The sequence below is a fragment of the Rattus norvegicus genome, chromosome 7 (genome assembly GCF_021556685.1).
Source record: "Rattus norvegicus strain SHRSP/BbbUtx chromosome 7, alternate assembly SHRSP_T2T, whole genome shotgun sequence".
NCBI classification, from domain to species: Eukaryota; Metazoa; Chordata; class Mammalia; order Rodentia; family Muridae; genus Rattus; species Rattus norvegicus.
The window spans coordinates 37,625,001-37,636,934 of record NC_141540.1 but is presented as its reverse complement, the minus strand read 5'-3'; the positions used below and the strand labels follow the sequence as shown (position 1 = coordinate 37,636,934).

At 47.6% G+C, this 11,934-nt stretch overlaps 1 long non-coding RNA gene across 2 annotated transcripts in view; it reads left to right on the top strand.

Annotated features, from left to right (window-relative positions):
• The first annotated feature begins 8,189 nt into the window (after nucleotides 1-8,189).
• Nucleotides 8,190-11,934, top strand: part of LOC134479660 (uncharacterized) — a 35,301-nt gene continuing 31,556 nt past the window's right edge. The window contains exons 1-2 of one of the 2 annotated variants that reach the window (XR_015625234.1): nucleotides 8,202-8,469; nucleotides 9,607-9,778. This is a non-coding gene — a long non-coding RNA (uncharacterized LOC134479660). Of the gene's footprint in view, nucleotides 8,470-9,606; nucleotides 9,779-11,934 lie in introns of both variants that reach the window. The other variant, XR_015625233.1, reaches the window with a different exon arrangement.

Here is an 11,934-nt window from a genome sequence, read left to right as displayed (position 1 = left end):
TGACTCCTTCTTACACAGCCGTCTAGCCCTTCCTTGAAGGATGGATTCACATGTGGTGGCACATATGCACAGACACGCGGGCACACGCGCGCGCGCGCGCACACACACACGCGCACACACACACACACACACACACACACACACACACACACACACCTTCTACAACCTGACTGAAAACAGGACACAAGGTGAGATGGTGCGGCTTCCACTACTTAGCTTTATTAAGCCAGGAGTGGTGGCTCATGCCTGTCATCCTAGCATTCTGGAGGCTGAGTCAGGAGCATCACCACATATTTGAAGCCATCCTGGGCTATGTGGTGAGTCTGAGGTTAGCCTCAGCTTCTGTGTCCAGTCCCCCTCCCCCAAAATGTTAAAAAAATTTACAAACTAAGATGGTAAGATACTGGTGAGCTTCTCACCTCTCCAGGGCATGCTCAAACTGCAACCTGTGGGATTCCATGATGCAGAGGGCAACTATGAACTTGACCCAACACAAATACACTTAAGACATTTTGAGTCTCTTCCCGCCCTGATTGTTGAAACCTCAGTTACATGTTTATCAAACACAAAGTTTTTGGGTGACATCTTCTTATCACAGAGTCAAAGGGTTAGCCACACAGTCACCTCCAAGACTCGCCCCACCAAGATTCCTCCATCTTTATTCAGAGCACCCCAACTATGTCTTTGTACATTGGTGTTAGGGTTTGCAGCTCAGAGTCCCTGTGTGAATGCTGTATCCTCGCTGATACCCAAGCAAAGTACCCTCTTTTGGTCTCTGTAGAGCGAAAAGCAACTTTCACTTCACGGAGCGTGGAGAGATTTAAGATAATTGTGTATGCAATGTGCATAGGAAGGTTGTGTATGTGGGAGTCCTCCATTCTCTGCTCTGATCCATGGAGACTGAATGTGGGGGAAACTAGAAGCGAAGGCTCCATTTCTCTTGTTGGGGTCGGGGGATGCAGGTCAAACCCATCATGGACAATCCCCACCCGGGCACAAAGCCCATAAATCATAAAATATCAGGGCTGTCACACTTGGGTGACTGACCGTGGGTGAAACACCAAGAATAGTGCCTGGCACCTTGTACATGACACCTACAGACCAGATGTTACCTCTTGTGTCTCCCACCGTGAGGCCTGCATTTTTGTCAGGGGTCTGCTCCATAAAGGATGACAGTTTAGCTCTGAGCAGTCCCAGCAGCTCCAACTGTCCCTAGCAGGCTGCCCTCTTGGTTCGTTCTTTCTAATGTATCCCTTGCAATGTTTCTCCATGGTTGAAGTCCACATTTTGAGCAAAGCAGAGTTAGCCTTACAAGTTTGTTCCCAGCCCAGAAACTGCTGGCTTAGTGATGATCCTGGTTGGCGGGAAATACTTCAGGAAGCTAAACCCAACGAGATAACAGTTGCTTTAAGCAGGGCCCTGCAGGAAGGGATGGCGGTTGGTCTCTGAAAATGTGGTTGTACCAGATTTTAAACACAATGAGGAAAGTCTGCTCCTGCTGTTAAAAGAAAGCCACGGGTTCCTTTAAGGAGAAATTGACTCCATGTGCAAGGCAGGAAACCTCAAGGCACTTGCTGGACAGGGAGAGAGACGGGCACCTCCCCACAGTGACTCATTCGCGTCTTCCGAACCCAGAAACTCAAGGCCAATTAAGAGTGAGTTTTTGACACATCTCCTGTTACTATATTCCCCAAGAATGTGCCCTGGGAGCAACATCACATCCTACATCATACTGTCTCATGCTTGCCCCTGTAGTCACAGCCCAGTGTCTTCCGCACTGTCCCTGGCAAGCTCCGGTACACAGTGTGCCCTCCTCTGTACGTTAGAGTCTCTGTCGCCCTTGTACCTGTCTTTCTGGAACTCTTTGGTTGCACAGCCTCCAATGTTATGAACCAACAAAAGATGTTCATTGATTTCGTCCGTCCCAGGTTTCGGGGTCCCCTTGCCCTCACTTCAGACCCACAGGACCGACACTCGTCATTTGTGAAAACAGCAGGCACACATTGTTGGGGGGACTGGCTGGTTCATGGCCGTGGGGTTTCTTGGGAGGCTGTGGAACATGAGAAAGAGGAAGGTGATAGGAAGTTCTGCTGAGCTAATGTGTTCACTTGGAGATGATTAATTGCATGCAGGTTTCATCTCTGTGAAATTATCCTCCCTCACCCAATAACTGGCCCAGATCACAGACAAACAGGTTCAGGGAAATAAACACTCTACACGGAGGAATGAGGAAACGACAGGAGCTACTTGGGTTTGTCTCTTCACAGACCCCCGAGTAGAGGCCGAGGAGGCAGAAGGGCACACAAGCTGAGCTGTTCACCAGGTGAATCATTCTGCACCCTGCGGGCTGTGTAGACTTCGCCCACGATTTCTCAGTGAGCCACTGGGCTGTCGCTGGGCTAAAGGGGCTTGAAGGCTTAATTATTGCAGACAACGTGACTTCTTTTGGGGAGGGTGACAATCGGCTACTCAGATTGTCAACATAAAGCGGTCCTGGGGAGGTGCCCATTGTCTCCCTGTCCAGTGACTGAGTGCCTTGAGGCCTCCGGCCTTACAGATGGGGTGAACATCTCAGGGCTAGGACATAGCACAGCATAGTGGTGGAGCACAGGAATCAGTACTGCCAATGAGAAAGGAAGTGAGGTAAACAGCAGTTTCAACAGTGAGCCCCGTTGCCCCAAGAGTTAATTATATATCTTACAGGAAAGGGGATTAGCTTGGAATCCCTTTTACTTCCACTCTCTGTAGAAGTTTCTAGAAGCATCGGTACTCCGATTAGGAGAAAGGACAAGGTGTCACGTTAAAGGTGTCATCTGAATTTCAGATGAAGAATGAATACAAATGTCAAAACTAGTTTTTCTTAATTAGTTTTTTGTTCGTGTGCATGGGTGTTTTGTCCGCACGTATGCCTGATGCTGGAGGGGGCCAGAAGAGACTGTCAGATCCCCTGTGACCGGAGTTACAGGTGGTTATGAGCAGCTATGTGGATGCCCAGGTCCTTTGGAGGAACCAGCACTCTTAACCACGTAACCGTCTTTCCAGCTCCACGGCCCGTCTTTTAAATTGACAGGATGACATATTTTTATGATATTTGACAAGATGTTTTGAAGTAAGTATGCACAGTGAATGGGCAAATCCAGACGATTAACAGTTGAGCGAGTCCACCTAGCTGTGGTTAGAACGGTCGCAATCTACTCTGGGTGCTCTGACGCGCACAGCGCACTTGTGATCACTGTGATTAGTCACCACGACGTTGCACAATAGATCTTTAACACACATCCCTCCTGCCCAACTGAAATGTGGGTGCTGACCTACACCACCTCAGATCCAGCCCCCAGGCCAACACTCTGCCCTAGTGAGCTCAACGTTTTTCATCTCTTTCTCTCTTTTTTTTTTAATTTAATTTATTGACTGTTTATGTGTGGGTGCTTTGCCTTCATGTCTGTGTCTCAACCATGTGCATGCGATGTGCCTGAGGAGGCCAGAAGAGGGCATCAGATCTCCTGGAACTGAAGTCACAGATTCAAAGTTGGGAGCTGCCATTTGGGTGCTAGGAATTGAACCTTAGTCCTCTGGAAGGGCAGATAGGATCATCTCTCCAGTCCTGACTTCTTTCTTTAAAATTATTTAGTTATTCTCTCTTCTCTGTCTGTGTGTCTGTCAGGTCAGAGGACAACTTTCCAGGAGAACCCTTACTTTCTTTCCACTTTGTTTTTGAGACATGATCAGCCTCTCATTTTCGCCACTGATCAGGAACTTCTGATCAGTGTCCCGTCTCCATCACCCATCCCTTGAGTTTGGATGGGTGTGGGCATCCAGACTCAACTCCTCATGCTTGTGCAGCAAATATTTTGCTGACAGATCCATCTCCTTAGCCTAGGGTAGAATCTTCTTGCTATGACCCTCCTGGAAAAGGTGAAGAAATTCCAGAGAGACAGGCGTATCCTTACATTCGGCTGTCTGGCTCTTGAGACGCCATACACCCAGGAGTTGATGTTTCCTTGAAATCCCACACTAGGAAGTGAAAAGTCTGAATCTCAGTGACAGCCAGAGGAGGATCTTGTCTACCACGAAGGGGATTCACAGCTCTGATAACATATTGGACCAACTTGCAAGACGGAGACAAGCTGAGACAAGGTGGGCAGCCGTGGGCAGGGTTGACCAGGATTGCTTAGTTATGCATACTTCTTACCCTCTGTCTAAACCTAAATCTTATATCTGGGTTCCAAAGATAGACTTGGGGAGGTGACTAGACATCATTGGTGTTTCCTCCTAGTGTGGCTACATTGGATAAATCTCTGTCTTTCTGTCTCTCTGTCCCTCTGTCTCTCTGTCTTTCTCTGTCTTTCTCTGTCTCTTGCTGTCTCTCTCTGTCTCTCTCTGTCTCTATCTCTCTGTCCTCTTCCCCACCTCTGTCTTTCTCTCTCTCTCTTAACTTTTTAACACTACTTGTGGCTTTAATTGTCGTACTGACTGAGGATGAGTGGCTAAGCTCAGGTGTTAAGGTAGACAACTCCAGTACCATCTCTGTGTCCTTGTGTAGCAGAAAGCCAGTGACAGAGGGCTAAGTGCTGTGCCTCTCGGTGGTGGCAGGAGAGCAGAAAAGAGCAAACACCATGGCCTCAAGGACCTTTTTTTTTTTTTTTTTTTTTTTCGGAGCTGGGGGCCGAACCCAGGGCCTTCTAGGCAAGCGCTCTACCACTGAGCTAAATCCCCAACCCATCAAGGACCTTTTATAAGATCCTTTATCACACCGTGATGGAGAACCCTCACTACTTAACCGAAGGCCCCTCATCTTCTAAAAACACAACAAAGAAAAATAATTACACTTCAGTGGGTCTTTTGAAGTAGACACATTTCATTCATAACAATGTGGTAGCTGTAGCTTGAATTTTTTTTTTGAGCAAATTTTTATGCTGTTTTTCATAATGGCCATCCCAGTTTATATCCCTACCAACAGTGTGCAGAGTAGAACAAATATTTTTAAAACATAACTGTATCCCATGCAATATTCAGAAGGCTAACTATTCGAAGACTTTATTTAGAATTCCAACTTCATGGAGCATTCTGAATTTTTGATTTGTCCAGGCTGACATCAGCACAAGGGATTCTCTGAAATTCCAGCTGTTGGGCTTCCAGGTTCTGCCAAGGTTGTGAATTAGGAGAATGGTCTCTCCTGGCGCCGGTCCATCAGCCTCAGGAAGCATACTTCATCTCCCAAATGTCACAGCCTCAACTTTGTCAGGATGGCCAGCAGCCTGGTTTTGTTTGCAGACATCCTGCTGGTGGCAGCAGTAGCTTCTTCAATAAGACACACACAGTGGCAAACAGCCTGTCCCATCGAACCTTCCACATGGAAACAAGCTGCAAACCGCTGCATCAGGAAAGGTGCTAAGCTCAACTCACGTTCTGGTAACATGACTCCTTAAACGACTTTGAGGCAGGAGGGCCAGGATCCTGTTAGGAAACTTCTCAGGCAGTTGATCAAAGGTTGGCCATTCTGATTTTGCCATCCTCCTCCCTCTTTTGTTCTGGGCTTTCTCAGACAAAGGCAAGTTCTGAGAGGAAGGAGTCAGACCACAACGGCTTTGTAAATAGTTAGAAACTCTACCCAGCTGGGTTATAGTCCCTTGTCTGCAGCTAGACAACCATGGCCTCAGTAAAGACCTAGAGTCAAGTAGTGCTCTGCAGAAAGGAAGGATCTGTTGGCATCTCCCCCCTGGATAAAGCAGCTGTGGAAGGGGCTCAGATTGCTTGCTCCCTTAGCCTGAGGATCTGAGTTCAAGACCTAGAGCTAGTATAAAAAGCCAAGCAAATCTGTGTATACCTGTAACCCCAGTACGGAGAGGGCAGAGACAGGAGGATCCCTGGAGTTTGCTGGCCAGACGGTAGAGCTGAATCAAGGTCTGGGTGAGATTCTGTGTCTCACAAAAAAAAAAAAAAAAAAAAAAAAAAAGGTAGAGAGCAAATGAGGAAGGCACTGGGCGCTCACCTCCTCGAGCCTGCTTGGTAGCGCGCATGCGCACCTCGCAGAGTCTCAGTGAGACGCATACACACAAAAGAAAGGGTTAAAGAGCCCCAGTTTGCCTCATCTAGCCTACATTCAGTCCCGCTTCATTTGTTTAAGGGTGTGAAAAGATTGAAAGACTTGAATCTGGGTTGATAACTATACTGTGCCTATCGACCCTGACAAATGCCAAAACACCTACCCGAGGCCTGAGTGGCGGTCTTGTTCGTGTCTCCTTCGGTGGAGGCAGGCTGCCAGAACCCCAAACACACACAATACATTGGCTTCTGCTCAAAAGAACCCGACACTCATTGCCAACAACGTCCCCACCTACCATCATCCCTGGCCACCCCTTCCTGGAAAAAGTGATGGAGAGAGGGTAAGTTGGCCAACGCCAACACCACCTGGCCTCGCAGCAGACCTGGATGCTGCTCCGGAAGCAGCTCTGGCCCAGTCCATGGACAGTGCCCGAGGGATGTGCACTGGGCGGCAAATCCTTCTCACAGTATTCGCTTCCTGAGGGGCGGTGGAGTCACCTTTGTTGGCTTGGGCCTCTCTGACCCGAGGCGACGTGGGAAATGGAGGCCAGGGGGGTGACACTGGGAGGCTGAGCTATGAAATGTCACCATCCGGCATAGGGTGGGATACATTGTTCCTGAAAAGGAAGAGCCACTTCCCACCACACCTAACCACTGCACAACCTGCCCAGGTCTGTTAAATCACTTTAAAATAGTTTGGAGAATATATGTTGTGTAGATATTTTGCTAGGATGTATGTCTGTATACCACTTGTGAGCCTGGTGCCCTCAGAGGTCAGAAGAGAGTGTCACAAAACCTGGAACTGGAATTACAGTTATTCGTTTCCAGGTTGGTGCTGGGAATTGAACCCGGGTCCTCTGGGCACTCTTTAACTGCTGGGATATCTCTCGATCACGTAGGAGATTTTCTTCTCTTTTTCAGCCATGGGGTAAGTGGATCCAAAAGCACACTCAGAGAATTTCCTGTTAAAACGTGCCACACTGAAAGTTCACCGGGACCCCAGCAGTCATGGACTGATGGTTGGACTCTGATGGAGGCTCGCTTACTCAGATGCATGGTAAGCAGAAGTTAGCAAACATTTGTGTTGTACTTACCTCTTCAGAGGTGTCCGAATCGCACAGGAAGGAGATCACCAATGAGATCTGGATTCCCTCAACACGGTACTGCAAAGATTAAACAACCCCCCTTTCTTGCTCCTCCTTTCTCCTGCCTTCCCCTTCCCCCACACATTATAGTCTAAACAAATGGCTACTTAGACAACAGGAGAACTAGAGAACAATTCACCAGCTTTCTGTCCTTGACAGACCCAGTGCTGTTAATGAATTTTCCTTCTCACACACTGTTTGGGGGGCATTGGATTTACTGATATGACATCCAGGAGACCCCTGTTTGGGGATATTGGACTTACTGATGTTCACAGGTCCCAGACAATCTTCTCCTCAGCCCTTCTGCGCTAGTCCCTTCTCTTGCTTCAGCGTCACGCTCAGAGAACCCTCTCTGGACACCTCTGCCTTTAGCTGGCCTTTTGGTAACATGGCTACTCTTTTGTTCCCATTTAAATGCTCTCTTAGTTATGGGACAATGCATTTAATACATGACGGCTTTGAGGAAATACTTTCCATGTGAGTTGAACCCCATCCTCCCCCCAGTCCCCAAAAAGGGACAGAAAACTGGGTAGAGGTGGCGTATGCCTTTAATGTCAGCACTCAAGAGGCAGAGCCAGGTGGATCTCTGAGTTCAAGGCCAGTCCAGTCTACAGAGAGAGTTCCAGGATAGCCAGGGCTACACAGAGAAACCCTGTCTCAAAACAAAAACAAAAAACAAAAACAAAAACTTCAAATATGACCTTATTTGTAAATAGGGTGATTATAGATTATAGTTAAGATTAGATCACTCTAGACAAGAATGGACCCTTAATCCAGTATTACTGGTGGCTTTATAAGGAGAAGCTATGAAAAAAAAAATCAAACATGGACAGTTGGGGAGAAAGCCATATAATGACAGAGACAGGAGGCTTATAGCTTTAAGTCAAGGACTGCCACCAGACTCTAGCAAGATGCAGGGAGGGAATCCCCTGCCGTGATCTCAGGAAGTTCTCACGCCTTGATTTGGGACGTGCCAGCCTTTAGAAACCACCCGTGTCTATTGTTTGTGTCACTTAATGACAAGAACACATTCCCAGCAAAGGGTGCTTTGGTTTGCTCTACGCAAGTTGACACAAGCCAGAGACATTTGGAAAGACGAAACTTCAAATTGAGAAAATGCCTCCATCAGATTGGCCTGCCGACAAGTCTGTAGGGTATTTTCTTGTCTAATGATTGACGTGGGAGGGGCCGGCTCACTGTGGATGGATGGTGTCACCTCTAGGCAGGTGGTCTTGGGAGGCATACGAAAGCAAGCTGAGCAAGCCAGGAGAGCAAACCAGTAAGTACTGTCCCTCCATGGTGGGTGCTTTAGTTCCTGCCCCCAGGTTCCTGATTTGAGTTTCTGCCCTGGTTTCCTCCATATTGGACTGTAACCTGTAAGCCAAAGAAACTCTTTTTGTCCCCATGGGGCCTTCGATCATGGTGTTTTTTTTTGTCCTAGCAATAGAAACCTAATTAAGACACACAGCTGACTCAATTGTGTAAGCGTCCTTAAGTGTATTCACAAAGACCTAGATGGGATAGACCAGCCATTTAACAAGGACTGTGTCTTAGTTAGGGTTTTATCCCTATGAAGAGACACCATGACCAAGGCAATTCTTACAAGGCACAACATTTAATTGTTGTTGGCTCACAGTTTCAGAGGTTCGGTCCTCATCATGGCATGATGAAAAGCATGGCATGCATTCAGGATGACACGGTGCTGGAGAAGGAGCTGAGGGTTCTGCATCTTGGTCCGAAGGGAGTCAGAGGAGACTGTGTTCCACAGGCACCAAAAGAAGGGTCTCTTCTGCATTAAGGGGAGCTTGAGCCTAGGAGCCCACAAAGCCCACCTATACAGTGACACATTTCCATCAACAAGGCCACACCTACTCCAACAAGGCCACACCTCCTAATAGTGCTGCTTTCTATGGGCCAAGCATATTCAAGTGGCAAACATGGGATGTATGACGTTGCTGACAGCATCGCACAGCATCTGGCTTGCACTACGTTTTTAAATACACAGGTATAAGGAGCTCACTATAGAACAGCAGTAAAACGGTATAGCATAGCAAATGCATTAAACCAGTAACCTAGTCAATTACTATTTTTATTGAACATTATGTGCCATACAAAATCATATGGGCTCTGCTTCTCTTCAGATGGGATTGCAATAAACTTGAGTATACCATGATCACCACAAACATGTGACCAATGCATTATGCCACAATGTCAGACTAGTGACACGCTAGGTAAACACGACTTTTCTCCGTTATAATTTTATGGGGCCCTGCTACGGGTCGTATCTGAAGGCTTTCCCCCAAAGGATTGATTCCCAGCCTGTGACACTATTGGGAGGTGGTGGAACCTACATGGTTAGTTAGATAACATAGGTCATTCAGGATAGATCTCCATTTCTTTGTTTCCTGGCCACAAGCTCCTGCGGTGAAATTCTATCTGATGCAGACCCAAAGAAACATGGTTGATGGATCGTGGTCTGAAATCATGAGCTGAAATAGATCTTCCCTCCTTGTAAGCTCTTTGTCTCATTGCCTGAAACGTCATGAGACCATGCAGGACGTGCAGTCATAAGAAGTCAGGAGAAGCAGGTATGATGTCTACTGAGTTCCCTACTCTGTCTTCAGCATTGAACCCAGTGCCCAGCACACAGTAGGTGCTCTATGGATGGTTATGAATGAGAGGACAGCGGACTCGCATTTGAGAGACAAAGGGTTCACTCTGGTTTGGTGATTCCTGGGGTCTTTCTGGGGAGTATGACTTTTTAAAAGTTATGAGAAGGGGCTGGGGAAATGTTAAGACTGAGTGCTTACTGCTCTTCCAGAGGGCCAGGCCTCAGCTCCTACCTTTCCCATGCTGGCCTACAACCATCTGTAACTCCAGTTCTGGAGGACCTGATACACAAGACTCCTCTGGCCTTGTGTACTCTTGCCTGCACAAGGTGCACTTGAAGTCACACATTTTCTTATATACCCATAAAATTTAAAACTAAATAAATATTAATGAAAAGAGTCGCAGCCAACGAAACAACAGGATTTTTCTTGGCTATCGTTTCCCTAACGATGTACCAACAGGAGAGCACGGAGGAGCTTAAAGGAAGCTGTTTGAACATAAAGTGCTTTGAAGACTACCATTGGTGGTGGCTAATTTTGATTGTCAACCTGATGGGATCTGGAAACCTAGGAAACCATCTTTGGGATTGTTGGTGAGGAAGTTTTTTAGATTGGTTTAACTAATGTGGGGGAAAACTATTATCATCATCACCACCACCAGCAGCATCACCACCACCAGCAGCATCACCACCACAACCACCACCACCTCGACCTCCACCTCCACCATTACCATTATTTGAGAAAACTTCTCATTGTATATCCCTGCTGGCTGGAACTTGCTATATAGACAAGGCTGGCCTCAAACTCAGCAATCTGCCTCCTTTCGCCTCCTGAGCGCTGCGATTGAAGTCGTGTGCCCCTATGCCCATTATTTAAAAATTTATTTACTTCACATCCCAGTATCAATCATCCCCCTCTCCAAACACAGCTCCTCTCCCAACTCCCCTCTTCCCCTTCCCTCTGAGAAGGGGAAGGTTCACCCTGGCTATCGCCCCACCCTGGCACCTTACTGCAGGACTAGACACATCCTCTCCCAGTGAGGCCAGACAAGACAGCCCAGTTAGGGAAATGGAATCCATAGGCAGACAACAGATTCAGGGTCAGATCCCGCTCTAGTTGTTGGGGGGCCCACGTGAGGACTGAGCTGCAGACCTGCTACCTATGTGCAGGGAGCCTAGAGCCCAGTTCACGTGTGCTCTTTGGTTGGTGGTTCAGTCTCAGGGAGTGCGAGGTCAGTCTTCCTGTGGAGTGCCTGTCCTCTTCAGTTCTCTCAGTCCTTCTCCCAACTCATCCACAAGACTTTCTCTGAGCTCCACCTAATGTTTGGCTGTGGGTCTTTGCATCTGTTTCTATTGTCTGCTGAGTGGAACCTCTCAGAGGGCAGGGATGCTAGGATCCTGTCTGGTTGTCCCTGGCTGTGGCTCTTCATGCCCGTTTTAAATGTAGGCAGCCCCATCCCATGGTCAGAAGACTTAAAATCCACTAAAATGGGAAAAAATAGCTGAGTACCAGCATTCACCTCTCTCTGCTGCCTGTCTGTGGATGGGATGTGGCCAGCTGCCTCACATTCCTGCCGCTGAGAATCCCATGCCACGAGAAACTGCAGCCTCAAGATGTAAGCGAAAATAGACCCCTCTTTCCCTAAGTTGCTTGTCCCGTATTTGGTCAGAGCAACTAGAAGAGTAACAAAATATAGTAGGTGATCATGTGTGCTTTGTGAGGGTGTGAACAAACGGGTGGGTTTTGTACTACCTGCACTTGAGAAAAAGTGTCAGGACATGGCCACAGGTGCAGTTCGAGTGGTCCAGGATGGACTAAAGAGTGGAAAACCATTCTTGTCTTCAGTGGAACACGAGGTCTTTGGCCTCATAGGTTGATGGAGTTAGCGAAGAAATACCCTTCCTATTATACAGAACCTGCATTCTGAACAAATGGCCCCTGGACTTGCCAAATGTGGTTTAATACAAAGTCAGTGACACAGAACCATAGATGCGAGGCCATCTGTCCTTTCCACAGTGGGTAGTGTCTCTCCTAGAGAGGAGTCTCTTGAACTGGTGCACGTTATCCCACAGAACTCCCTATCAGTCACCCTCAGCTCAAAGAAGTGTCAGTGGAAGAAAAAAGGTGGAGACAGA